The sequence below is a fragment of the Cupressus sempervirens genome, chromosome 11 (assembly GCF_028749045.1).
Source record: "Cupressus sempervirens isolate cs-2001-9-10 chromosome 11, ASM2874904v1, whole genome shotgun sequence".
Classification (NCBI taxonomy): domain Eukaryota; kingdom Viridiplantae; phylum Streptophyta; class Pinopsida; order Cupressales; family Cupressaceae; genus Cupressus; species Cupressus sempervirens.
In genome coordinates, this window is record NC_143128.1 from 681,518,409 (window position 1) to 681,533,472 (window position 15,064).

General features: G+C 36.3%; 1 protein-coding gene across 1 annotated transcript in view; it reads left to right on the plus strand.

Moving 5' to 3' along the window:
• Nucleotides 1-15,064, plus strand: part of LOC149531549 (uncharacterized) — a 227,498-nt gene that overhangs the window by 115,704 nt on the left and 96,730 nt on the right. The window lies entirely within an intron of this gene.

Below are 15,064 nucleotides of genomic sequence, written 5' to 3' on the forward strand. Positions count from 1 at the left end.
AAAAAAATTGTTCAATGTTTCTACTTTGAAGTTGGGTATTTGAATTTCTCCCTTTACAGCCAACATAAATGGACCAACATGTAAGGACTTCCTTCAAATAGAAGGGGAGTCCCCATATAAATAAAGCCACAGTTACAAAAATCGAGCTCCCCTCAGATTAAAGCTAATTTTTGTCTTGGACTTGGATTTGACATCTAGACTCAACAAGGACTTGGCAAATTGATAAACCCAAGAAATTAAAGATTTAAAACTTTTCATTTATCACTTAATAAATTAACATCAAGACACAATAACTAAGATAAAATAGAGGCTACTTTGCACACATACACAAATTTACATTGATCACATAAGTAAAATAAGAATTTTTGAAGTAAATAAGTTAAACTAAATAACACTTAAGAAATGTAAATAATGTCACTTTCAAATGTCTACACTATTCATGGAATATGAAATCCATGTAGACGAAAGTTCATAACATATATCAAAATAAGTTCATAATCTCTAATGCTTTACAGGGGGCAGAGGAGGACTTTGGTGCAGATTGGACACAAGTGGGGGGTAAAAGAATCACTAAATCAAAAAAGAAATAATGAGGTTGTATCTTCTAAAAAGAATAAAGAGAATGCTTTGTTAAAAACTAGGAGTAATAAGAAAGGAGATATCCCTAGCACACCATTGGGAAAAAGGCGTCAAAAAAGGTGATTTTAAGAGCAACAAGGCCAGGGACTGCTGTCTACCTTCATCACCACTTGGTAAAGGTATCAAGGCTGGAGATGTTGGTCTATCTCCTTCCTCAGCAGGAAGACAATCCAATGTGCAGAGAAGAATTGTTGAGAATAATAGAAGTATAGCAGACGGTAGTCAGAGGACTATCTTAAATTCAAAATCTTTTCATAAGAAATGAAGTTCATATCATGGAATATTAGAGGATTAAATAATCCTCACAAGCAAGATATAATGAAAAATATGATTAGGGATAACAAACCGGATATTGTTCTAATTCAAGAAACAAAAATGTTAAAGGATAAAGTGGAAGGGCTTTTGGTTTTTCGAGGAGGTAAGATTATTGGGAACGATTTTGATGGGGCCTTTGGTGGTATGGCGGTATATTAGAATGACAAATGTATTAATGGGGAACTTATCTCTTATAATAGAAATATGATGAACATTAGATTTACCAATTCGAAGGATGGCTCTATATGGGTGCTTACTAATGTTTATGCTCCCAATTTTAAATGGGGTAGAAAGGCACTATAGGAAGATATTACCACTCAGAGAAAAAATTTTGTGGATGAGAATTGGATCATCAAGGGGGATTTTAATACTCCATTGAAAGAAAATGGAAAGATGGGAGGGAGTCAGACTAACTTGGATAACAGATTGGATTTAATGGATTTTATTGACAATCATCTCTTGCATGATATGGATTTGCATGGGATTGATTATACTTGGACCAATAGAAGAGCTGGGAAGGACCTCATTCAAGTCAGGTTGGATAGAGCTCTTATTAGTACGGACTGGTTTTTACAATATAAATGCTCTCTTTCTGCTCAGGTTTGTGTTGGTTCGGATCACTACCCCATTTTTCTTGTGGCTGATTTGTTAGCCTTTAAGAAGAATTACCCCTTTAGGTTTGAAAAAATGTGGACTCTCCATCTGGGACTAGAAAACCTTGTTAAGGACTAGTGGAGCATTCAAGTGGAGGGACTGCCATGTTCAAAGTTGCAAGTAAGTTGAAAAATGTTAAAAGGAATATCAAAAGATGGAATAAGGATACTTTTGGGAACTTTTTTGACAATAAAAAGAAGGTTTTTGAGGAGCTTAAAGCGATTCAGTACAGTATTCAAGTTGATGGATATGAGACTGTGTCCAGGGAAGAGGAGAGTGTGAAATTGACTGAGGTGCATGATATTATTACTAAGGAGGAGATGTTCTGGAGGCAGCGATCTAGAAAAGTTTTTTTGAAGGAAGGGGATCGGAGTACTAAGTAGTTCCACATGGCTACTTTGAAGTATAGGATGGCTAATAGAATATCTAGAGTCAATGCTAATGGGGTTCCTATGGAGGATGAGGAGATTATAAAAAGGGAAGCCATGTATTTTTTCAGTTAATAATTGCAAGGTGATCCCAATCTGGACAAGGAGAAGCAGAATATGTTTCTGGACTGTATCCCAAACTGTATATCAGAGGATTAGAATAAATTCCTCACTGCTAGTCCATCTAATGAAGAAATTACCAAGGCTGTTTTCTCCTTTGATGGAGACAAGGCAGCAGGGCCAGATGGGTTTCCTTTCCTGTTCTTCCATAAGTATTGGTATATCATCTGTGAAGATTTTACAATGGGGTTAAGGAGTTCTTTGGATCTAGGAAACTGCTCAAAGAGCTGAATGATACCTTCCTTGCTTTGATTCCAAAAACGCTGGGTGCTGATAGCATGCACTAGTTTCAACCAATCAGTCTTTGTAATTCTTTTTATAAAGTTATATCTAAAGTGCTAACTCTTAGAATTTTGCCTTTTCTCCCTAATTTGATTTCTAGGCAGCATAATGGTTTTGTTCCTAGTAGGTAGATCTTGGATTCTATCATCTTGGTGCATGAGAATATTCACTCCCTTAGCTTATCCAAGAAAGAAGGGTTCCTCCTTAAACTGGATCTATCTAAAGCTTATAACAGGGTGGATTGGGATTTTTAACAAAGAGGGCTGGAAGCTTTTGGTTTTAATAAGAGATTTAGGGAGCTGGTCCTTATGCTGGTTTCTTCTGCTACTTTCTCAGTGCTGGTGAATGGATCTCCAACTCCTTTTTCCCGGGCTTCTCGTGGTTTGAGGCAAGGGGATCCGCTTTCGCCTATCCTCCTCATTCTAATGGCTGAATGCTTGGGAAGATTTGTGGAAAAAATGGTGTCAGTTGGGGATTTTGTTGGTCTCACACCCTCGTCTAAAGAGCTGATTTGTTCTAATTAGCAATTTGTGGATGATTCTATAGTGATAGGAGAAGCTTTAGTTAAAAATGTTAGAAATATAAAGAATGCATTGGAGGATTATGGGCAAGCTTTTGGTCAAATTATTAACTGGAACAAAAGTGTGATATATTTCATCAATGTTAATGATAATAGGCAGAATAAAATCAAAAGAATTATTGGTTGTGAGATTGGCACCTTACCGGGTTCTTATCTGGGAATACCCCTTTGTATGGACCTACTTGAAATTTTTTGGAGTTCGTTGATTGATAAAATTCATTTGAAGTTACCAGGGTGGAAAGGATCCCTCCTTAGCCAGACCGGTAAGGTTATTGTTCTCAAATCCATATTACAGAATGTTTCGCTGTATGCCTTGAGTGTTTTTAAGATCCCTAGAAAGTTTGCCTTGGCAATTGAAAAAATTCAAAAGCTTTTCTTATGGACGGGTATGGAAAAAAAGAAAAGATTGGCCTTGATTGCATGGGAGAAAGTTTGCAGGCCTTGATTGCATGGGAGAAAGTTTGCATGCCTTTCAATAAAGGTGGCCTTGGCCTTAAAAGAGTTACCACTATGAATGATTCTTTGCTTGCCAAGTTGTTGTGGAGATGGCACAAAGAGGAAGGAGAGTGGTGAGATATTGGGAGTGATAAGTACAATAGGGAGAATCAAGATCTTAAACACTTCCTTAACAATGAGATTTTTCAAGGGGGTTTCAATGATTTGGAAACATGCACAAAAAAATTAAACAAATTTTTAAGAAAGGGGTCAGATGGAAGGTGGGAATTGGGAGGATTGTTCTTTTCTGGGATGATATATGGATTTTTGATCACCCCCTCAGTGCTGATCAAAGGTGGAATGGTTTTATGGATAGTGTAAGAATCTTTTCGGGATTTTTGTAGAAGACTATTGGGAGGAGAATAATTGGTTGGAACTCAATAGAGTGGATAAAAACCATAATGATCTCAACATGATTCTGAATGTCGTCTTTTTAACCCACGAGGAGGATGCTTTGATATGGAAATATAATTCTAATAGATGATTTTCTGTGCCTCGGTGTATGCTAATGCTTTTGAAGAGCATCATGAGCCTTGCTGGGCTAAAGCTTGGTTTAAAGGTATGACTCCCAAAGTTAACATATTTTTTTGGATTCTTTTGTAGGATAAAATTTTGACAACTTATTGAAGAGAGGGTTCAACATCGTTAATAGATGTTATCTCTGTAAGAATGCTGATGAATCGGTTGATCATTTGACTATTCATTGTTCTTATACTAGAAGATTATAGGAAAAGGTTTGTGGCTTGCTGAATATTACTTGGGTTTTCCTTGCTACTATTCAAGATTTTTTCAATGGTTGGAAGTCACCCTCTACTAATACCTTGGTTATGAGATTGTGGTATTTTGTTCTCCCGTTCCTTTGCTGGGGCGTTTGGAAGGAACGTAATGATAGGGTGTTTAGGGGTATAGAAACTAATCCAGGTTAGTTATTCTGTAAGATTAAGAATATGATGATTGAGAATATCAGATCCTGTGGAAAAGGACACCAGTCTCAGAATGTTTGGGAAGAATCAATGTTTCAGAATTGGAATTTGAATGGTCTTGGTTTGGTGCAAAATGGTCCTAACCTTAGTGATCTAGCAAGATGGGATTGTCCTCCGATGGATTGGTATAAGAGAAATTTTGATGGGGCCTTGAAGGGCAACCCAAGAATTGCTGGTTGTGGTATCATTATTAGGAATATGAATGGGAATAGAGTGGGTGGAATGACCATTCCTATTGGAGTTCAAACCAACCATGTGGCAAAAGCAAGTGCGGCCCTCTATGGTCTTAGCTAGGCAAAAAGTCTGAATTTGAATAAGAAAATTGTCTTAATAAAGTTACTAATCCTTCTTGGACTATTAATAATATTATAGATAAGGCCATAGATCTTATCAACACTTTTGAAATTTGTGTTGTCACTCACAACTATAGAGAAATGAACCAAGTTGCTGACTGGGCAGCTAATGTGGCATGCAAGAGTGATGAAAAGTTAATTTGGAATCACAATGATATCATCCCTATTGAGGGGTGTTTATTGATCAAGCATGACAAACGAGAAGTAAGCAAAAATGTTTCATTAATGATGAATATGCCAGTAAGGAGTTATTATTATATGGGCAGAATTGGGAAGCGACAGGTTATTATGAGAAGGATAGTGTATTACCATTCAATACCACACGGATTCTGGGTCTTTTTTTGCACAAATTTCCTTGGCTGCAATTTCGACTCCTGTTTTCTGTTGCAGAGGGTTTTTTTGAGAAGAGAGAATCCTCGCTTTACAGACAAGAAGATGGGAGGAAGGAGAAAAAGAATTGAACCGACAAGTTGCAAAGAGTGGAGGAAGAAGAGTGAGATTTGGGACATACTGGAGCAAGGGAATTTTACTGGTTATATGGAAAAATTGAAAGGAAGCAACCTTGCAATTATCCGACAATTTATCAAAACATGGAAAGACAGGAGTGTTTTGGTGGGGAATCAGAGGATGGAGTTTTCTGAAGATATCATAGTTGAAGCAATGGGGCTTGATACAGAGGGTATTAACTTCCACCGGGACATGAAGCTCTCAGATCGGTTAGTTGACAAGTTTGTGGACTTGGCTAAGGAACGCAACAAACTGGGGAAAATAGGTAATTCCTACTTTAGCCCCGGTTCCATTTCGTGCCTCTGGAGATTTGTTATGTTTGTGGTGATTGAGTATCTTACCTTAGATGGTCATTTCACTAAATATACGGTCACCATTTCATGTTGGTCAACCATTTTAGGCATAGGGTTAGGATAAATTTTCCATTTTACCTCGGACAATCTTTAGGTAATTCTATCTTGAGGGAGATCGCGCTTGCCATGAGGGGTTAATGGTTTTAATAATGAACCTTCTGAAGTCAAAAAAGGTGGATAGGCCCAGGCAGAGTAAGAAATCGCTTGATTATGAGATTGAGGGTAGTGATTCTGAGGAGGAATTTGATGAGGAATAGAGGATGAGGTTGATATAAAGAAGAGGAAGAAAGGTGATCTTGGAAGCTCTTCCAAGAAAAAAAGGAAGGAAAAGGAGAGTGATTCGGAACAAGATAGTGATTATGAGGAGCAGAAAAACGGTTTTGAGAAGAGGATTTTTGGGAAAGGTTTCGGGAAACAAGGGAAAGAATGTGGAAAAGAATGCTAAAAGACATTCTAGCCCCTTTGATTATGAACTCTTAATTAAGAGGGTAGAAAGAAAAAGAAAAAAGTAGCTTGGTTAGGATGCGGGTGATGAGAATGATATTAAGGAGGTGGACCTGGATAGGAACAACTAGGGGGAGCACGAGGACTACTTTGAGCATAACAGGGATGAGGATGACTAGGGGTTCGTAAAGGGAATCATGGGTAACCCGGGGACAATGATGAAGGATATCGGTACCCTATAACAGCAAATGCAGGATATTTCAAAGGACTTTGATTAGCTTAGTAAGACGAGAAGGGGGGGGGGAGAACATTGGGTCAGCACATTGATAGACTCTCTGAGGTTATTGGCAATGCGGAAGAGGTAAAGAATTTGATGAAACGTGTGCCAACAATTGAAACCAAGAATAGGAACTTAGATCATTTGGGCAAAGATCTTCAAAAAAGGATGGATGATTTGGATTCTAGAGTGAGTAACATGGAGAAAACAGTCAAGAAACTGGCAGATCAAAGCTGCATTATTTTGAAGATTGAGGCTGACAACTTCAACACCCTGCTGAACAAGTTGGAATAGAATAAAGGCCAAGACTCCTATGCTGTGAATGAGGACCAGGGCTTGAGCAAGTGCACAAGGGCTAATTCCAAGAAGAGTGAAGGAGTGGAAGCAAAAATGCTGGATGACATTAAAGCTTCTGCTAAAAACATGAACATCTTGGCAGACCAAGCAGCGAACCTTTTGAAGACATTGTAGTTGTCCAGGGGCTGTCTTTTTGCATTTCTTTTGTTGTCTTTTAGTGCATAGTTGTATATAGGCCTCTTGTTTATTCTGTTTATTCTGTTTTCGTTTTGAGGCCTTTTGTTCTTTGAACTTTTATGTTCTTGTTTCTCTGATACTTTGTTAAAGGTTTCGGGTCCTTTAAAACTTGTTTTTACATAATCAAAACATATATCAAAATAAAATCTAGAGCCTAAGGCTCAAAGTAGCTTGTATCAGTGAGCAGTAGACACTGCAACCTTCATACATGTACGCTTATGATAGGTCATGGAAGATTCTAGAGCCTTCTTTTCTCTCTATGTTTGAGTCTTAGCCATAGTGGCATCCACATCCTCATTTTAATTATCCTCAGAGTCAGATCCTCCACTCTGAGCCTTAGGGTGCTCCGATGGGTCTCCTCTTGCTCTAACCGCCTCCTCTGCCTCTGCCTGTATCTTGTGATCTATTTAGTTAAGCCATTCAAAGTCTTCATCATTGAAGACAGAATCGTCAACCTCAATGTTCCACTTGGTCTGTGGATCAACCTCCTCTAAAATGAGAGGTGTTAGTGCCCAAGATCTGTCTTTGAGGGTGCTAAAGTTTGTAACAAACAAACACAAGATCATTCACCCTTTTTACTACCAACTTGTTGCGCTTTTTCCAGTATATATGCTTGAACATGCTCTAGTTGTGATCACTTCTTGAAGTACTACATGGCTGGCTCAAGATAGGTATTGAAATCCTCTATAGATTTGATACTTGAGTACCAAACATCTCTCACCATACATTTGAAACAAGAAAATTTAAAAACCAATTCTATTAGTTTGACTTTATCAACGTAAAATGGTATTAGAATTAGAATTGTAGATATAAAAGTTTAAGTTTTAATTTTAAATTTTGCTCAGAGTAGATTTTTACGTGTCATCAGTAGTGTGTTCTTTTCTTGCATATGTCTCACAAGTGTCCCTATGAATTCCTATAAATTTCTATGTCACGGACTACATTTTCACCAACTGATATTAGGTGACATTCTCCCTACAACATCATAGATTCCACTCCACAACTCATCATCAACCTTGGAATCTAGGCAAAATTTGATCTCCAAATTAAGTTAGTGGGCAACTACATGTATAGGCTTGTGAAGCACATGAGAGCATATTTAGCCTGATTCCCTATGTAAAAAGATTTAATGACCTTTTTCAATCTGTCCATGTCCTCATAAATGTATCCCATTGTGGGATTCTCTCCATCAACAATTTGTAGTAGAACAATAAGAGGCTTTATGAATTGTAATCATTGTGAAAGTTGAAACATTAAGCTTTTACATTTTTAAAAATGAACAATGGACATAAACAAGTGTGAACAAATATGATGAAATGAAATAGAAATGAGGACAAAAAGGAAAATTACCTGCATCATCTTCTTGGCTGGTTATCAAATGTTACTCTCATCAGAAACCCCATCAGCTATCTCAATTCCTGAATTGTTCTTTGCATATAATGATGCAGTCCACTCCTTACTTACAAACATGCATTTCAAACTGGCCTTGGACTGAAGCAAGGATGCCAACATGATTAGATTTATTGCATATTGGGTGACCCCTGGACATGCCAACTCTTTCTTATTTCTGAAATTCCTCACAAGGTTGAGGACCCAAGTATGATTATATATGAATATACGAATACTCCATTCATGCTCCACATATTTTTATTTGGGATGTTTGCCAAGATCCTCCAACTTGAGGTCAATGCAATGATCAACACAAGGGCTCCAAAACAAGGTGGGGTGCCTCTCCATAAGAAGTTCTCCTACAACAACATAATTTGCTGCGTTATCCAAGACTATTTGTACCACATTCTCCTCACGCACCTCCTTCAACACTTCAATATCTCACAAGGATAACATTTTTTGTTTTTCCTGAAGGATCAATTGATTTAAAAAATGTTGTGGCACATGAGAAAAAGAGAAGCAATTTAGTACAATCAAATTTTAAGACTTAATCACTAAATCAATATTGATTCTTGAATATAATTTGCAAAGTAGTTAGTACAAGTTCTACAATTACCCGATGAGGAGACAAAAAAATTTAGCAATTTTTTAACTTCTAATGATCTAACCGCCAATAATGATGGTGCAACTCTTCCTCCTCCACACCTCACACTTCTCGTCAATTGTGACTTTGATACCAGCCACCTTTCGGGTCAAAATAGGACCTTTTAACTCCTCATCATTGGGGGGCTTGAATCCTAAACTGCAAACAGTAAAGACATATCACAATTTGCCAATAAGGAGACCTAAAACAAACTAAGTAAACAAAATAAGTATAGCATTAAGTTTTACTTTCAATTAAAAAAACTAAAATAATCAATGTGGCATACTCTTGAGTCGTGAAAGCAAGACAATCAAGACCAAAAAACTAAAATAATAACAAGTACCTTGCTGCATTAAATGAAAGGTGGTTGTAGTACCAAAAATATCAAAGTGCTATTTTTGCAGCCTTGTGCTTCTCGTTATTCCAACCTATGAACCGATGGTTGGGCACCCTGTAAGAATTAAATTTTGTAAACCTTAAATACACTTTATTATATCAAATAAAAGTATGCTAGCTACCCATTCACTTGAAGAGAACCAACGAAAATAATTGACTAACTACATTCTCCTGATAAGTCTTAATTATCAACTAAAAGATTAATTAACCTTAGAAGAAATGATCAAGCTAGATTAACCAAATATAGTACACATGTAAATGAAACATTATATAACTACAACATTATAATTGCCATTTCATATAAACAGATAAATAACTGCATAAGATATATAGTTGAAATTGAAATAAGATGCTAATGAAAGAAAGTAATGAAATGCTAGCAAGGTTCAGATCACACCATATCAAGGGAAGTAGAATCTGATCTGTTTTGTACAAATCTTGGCAATTGGAGGAGAGGAGAAGCATCGTCGAATGTTTAACCTCCCAATAATGGACCTAGTGTAATCCCCACTCATTCTTAATTGAGAATGACCCTACACTGCACGGGATAAAGCACATGTACACCATCTTGTCCTGCCACCTGAGCATCTTAGTGTTAGAGTTGTCAACTACATAGTTAGCTAGACTGTGGAACCCTCCTAACAGACTATCCATCCGACTATGAGTTATCCTGACCTCTAGTAATCATAGCAACATCATTTGCCACTAGACCTACCCATGCCAGGGATTTCAAAGGACAGTATGTGCCCGATTACCCACCGCTCGACTTGACAGACCAAACAATACCCTTTTCCCCACTATGAGCTGAGTAGATTAACAATTTCAGTTTGTAATTCATCTTAAATTCTGATACATTTCTTTGTTTTTTGTAGGTTATTCATTTTGTCCAATTTATATGGACTACACCATTTATCTTTGCCATTCTTGGCTATCCCTGATGATTTTTGGTGTACTTTCCAGCTTCCATTATGTTTGTAATTATATAAGTTTCATCCTTTTGCCTTCAAGAGATCTCCGAATGCTAAAAGAAAAGAGCTATGGTTTCAATGCAACTAGGCACCTTTCAGCCATGGGTAGGCTTTCACAATCTCAGAGACATATGAGTCGATGCTTTTGTATTGGGAAGCTCATTGTACATACGCAAGATTATTTCAATTGCATTACATAAGCTTTTAGAAGACAAAATATAGTAAAAATAGAGATCAAATATAAGCCCTTGCATGGATAGTCCGATTCTAGTTCGAACTAGCTTGAATATATTTATAGAGTTCGACTGGACTATCATGAGGAATTATTGCACCATGATCAAATATCGTTTAAGCATGACATAACATGGGAAAATTTAGGAGAAAACGACCTTTCAAAAGGGCTGCAATGTATTTATACTTCACTTGCTTTTCTTCTGTTGCCCAAGTTGCGAGCTTCGATGATACTCAATCGAATGACAGTAACCATTGAACGCTAGCAGAGAAATCAATTGTATGAGTACTAAATCGAATATTGTATATTGACTATGAAGGATGAACAATCTAATAACCAGTCCTTGTGTAAATGAGATTGCAAAATACATTGAAGGAAGGTTTGGCTAACATACAAATGAGAGGCACAAGGAGTTATGTGCATGAAGCATGCAAGGTGGCAAGGGATGCATTGCAATCTTGATAATTTTTTTTAAAAATGCAAGGGCCAAAATATTGAAAGAATCATGAAAGGCCAAAGAGTTCTATGAGTTAAATTATATTGTTATGGAAATTGACTTCCCCCCATATTATTATATATTTAATACCTATAATACTTAGGTTTACTTGTACATAATATTGAAATAGATTATATATGTATATATATGTGTGTGTGTGTGTTATATTAAAAGGTACGTATATATATATATATATATATATATATATATATATATATATATATATATATATATATATATATATATATATATATATGTATGTATGCATGTAAATACTTATATGTGCATGTATATACTTATATGTTTGTATCTTACTTACAAATACACATATATATAATGGGTTATTACTTATATATAGTAAGTTCGACATCTGGTAATGCAAAGCTATATACACACACACACACGCACATATACATGCATGTATATTCTTATATGTTTGTATCTTACGTATAAATACACATATACACTATAGGTAATTACTTATATATAATATGTCCGACATCAGGTAATGCAGAGCATCCAGATTCCAACTTAAGGTAACAACTTTATTTCAAGTATTCTTATATAGATGTTTTTATAACTTTTAGGTTGGATGGTCTAGTTAGCTCATAGTGGACACTTTGCATTATCTAGTCTACGCTAGTCTGTTTTTTCATGACCAAAATAGTTTAGATGAATACCTAATAACTCGGTGACAGGTTGGTGCTCATGACCTATTCCTTCTCTGCTAATGCTTCCCCCCACCTTGCCGCGCTCCTGCAAGGAGGAATAACATGGTGAAAGCATATTTCCAAATCATATAAATGCAATTACAGTTACCATAACAAATAACAATATTGACTAACCTATTGCAATTCATATAAGATCATAATGAATAACCAATATTTTAATTCACATGAAACCATAACGAATGACCAATTTAACCAACCATTTCCAATTTACATGAAATCTCAACAGCTATATAGAACATTTTAAATATAGATAAAATATGGGATGTAACACACTCGAAGTTGTGTGTGGAACGAAAAGGGAATCTTATGTAGATTTCTTCTTACAAACCTGAGGCCCAATGTATACAATTGCAACTTATCCTTTACCGCTAAACTGCAAGCCCAACTGATCCCAAGGCTCCATACCAATCTCATAAAGGAACTGCCATGCCTGACAGAGGTAATGGAAAATGAAGATATGCTGAAGCCTCTCCTCCAAAGTTTGCCATTTCTTCAATATGCTTCTGTTTAAATCCCTTTCTGTTCAGATTTCTCTAAATGAGCTTGCATTACATGTATTACATCTTGGGGTGCTCATTTGCATGTTTTGGCATCGTGCCTTGCTAATTGTGCAAGGTGATATTTCAGTTGGTTAATACCAATGCCACCATGTTTAACACTGCAATGACAATTTATAACTTCTTGTTTTGATCCAGTAATGATATGTTTCCAAGCCTTAGCCCTTTGGCATCTAACAGGGTTTGCATTTGGGTTACACTTAGGCTTAGATGCACTACTCCTAGTCTCAGACATTATGTTGCTGCTGCAATATATCATAAATGAAAAAAATTAGCATTTACAAATTCTACACAATTTAATTAAATTGAAATAAATAATAAAGAAATAAAACAGAACTAGGGTTTCTTACTTTTGTAATTCTTCATCAACATAAAATGAAACTGTTAATGTTTGGCAGCTTCAGTCAGTTAAACCTATGAGACTAGTATATATATATATATATATATATATAAATTATATATATTTAATATATGAGATATTATATATATATTTTATTTTATAATTATAATTGAGAGACGTCTCATGAGAGGACATGTCTCTCCATGTGTCTTATGCAATACATATAAGAGGAGACTGATGCATTTGAAAAGCATATACCAATACAGGCAATCCAACTACACTTGCAGCGATCTTGTTACTCTAACATGGTATCAAAGGCATCTTGCAAATGTGTCAAGGTCATTGTGCAGTGTGTAGGTTATCGAATATGTCATGTTCCACAATGATTTCTGAAGTTTAAGCATGAACCGAGTGGTATTAGATTCACAACAAAGCTTGTAAAATCAAGATGTCACTTGTTGACTCTGTAGTGAGATCGAGGATGTTGACAGAGGTAGCATCCAAAAGTTACCTAGATGTGCAACGCCGATGGAAATGGGGATGGGGGCTCAAGATTTCCATTCTCTACGCAGATCGAAAATAATTTTTGAATGCATAAGATCAGCGCAGCAAGGAGCATTGTCACCATTGACCCAACAATCAATAACAAAGGTGGCAGAGAAGATATTGAATGCAACGATAGTAGCCAAGCTTGCCAATGTTCAACTCCCATGCACTACACATAGCTCATTGCTTGGATGGAGTAGAGGGGCACACTTTTACAGTTCGCACAATACAAGAGCATGAAATAAAGGAGGCCAACCAATATGCAAAGAGTGTGAATCATCATTTTCTAGGTTTTGACCTAAAGAGAAGTTGGTTATGTTCCAAGGGAACTATTCCACCTTGTTATTTACAAACCTTAAAGCTCATAATGGATTTTGTCTTGTACACTCAATTTCTCAAACACCTTGTTTCGTTGCTCATTTCACAACTTCGAATATCCATTTGTCACTGTAAGGGGACAAGCATAAGAGCCAAAGAAGGTGTGGAAACATCTAGAAGCATAATACATAATCTCAATTTCGCAAACAACAATAGGGCCCACTTGCTTATACCACATAAATGAGAGACGAGAGGAGTTTGCGAAGATATATATAAAAAAGGAAAGGTATATACCTGACATGGCACTTGATCCAATGACATGGCATTCCATATCGCCATGGTGATAGAGTTGGAGAGAGTTATGTTTTAGCCTCTGGAGATCGCCAATTCTTGAGTACCATCAATATGGGCGTGAAATACTTACTTTGTGGCTCTACCATAACATAGACCACCACGTATTAAGTGACATTAACATAGCAACAACCAAACAATACGAAGGTAATTAGTGAAGTTGATGCAGAGCCCTTTGTAGTTACCTCCAAGGAATCCTGGTTCAACTCAAGGGCTTCACAATAGGCTGGTATATCCTCAAGGAACCAAAAACATCTCAAAGATTTCAACAGAGAACCTGACATTTAGGCAATTAAGACAACATCTCCATCCACACAATCTGATTTCTACAGCCAAGTAAATTATTCCTAACTTTGTTTTCTGATATTTTCTTGCGGAACCGTTTGGTGAAACTTTTCCAAATTAGAAATACTAACACATATCCAAATTTGAGCCAAAATAAATAAATCCATTACAAGTTATAGTCTTTGTACTAAGACCCATTTTCTCAGTCATAAATCAGAAGTAAAACCAGCAACCCTTCCTAGGGCATCCAATAACTTCCTCAAAACGACTCCAAATGAAACCAAACTAATTTCACATTGATCCTCTATGAATCTATTTTCATAATATGTAAGCAATTAATTCTTTCAATTCATAAATCGTTCGACAAGCGCAAATCATTGTTTGCAACTTCTATGGAGATCTTTAAAAACCAGTGTTTATTCAATTACATGTAACTTACACAAATCTGAATGAAAACGACTCAAACCAATTGAAAACTAGTTCACATATCTTTCTAATGAATATAAATATAGTTCCCAATTCATCCAAATGTGTCCCTACCAAACATTGCAATCCGATTGTAGTTGGGCATCCTCAAATCTAAAAATAACCACTTTTACCAAAACTTGCACAACTTCTTCAAAACTTAATGAAATTGCTCCAAACAAAAAAGAGAAAGAAGATTAATCATCCTACTATTCAAATGAATAGAATATACATGGGTTTCAGGCTGTAAATGGCCGTACAAGACTTGGAACCAATGCAAAAATAGTTAACACCAATCAAAATGGCAAGTCCTTAAGAAACCAATTGATTCAAAATGATCTTCTTCTCATTCATTCCTTTTCCTTTGAAACAACCAATACAAT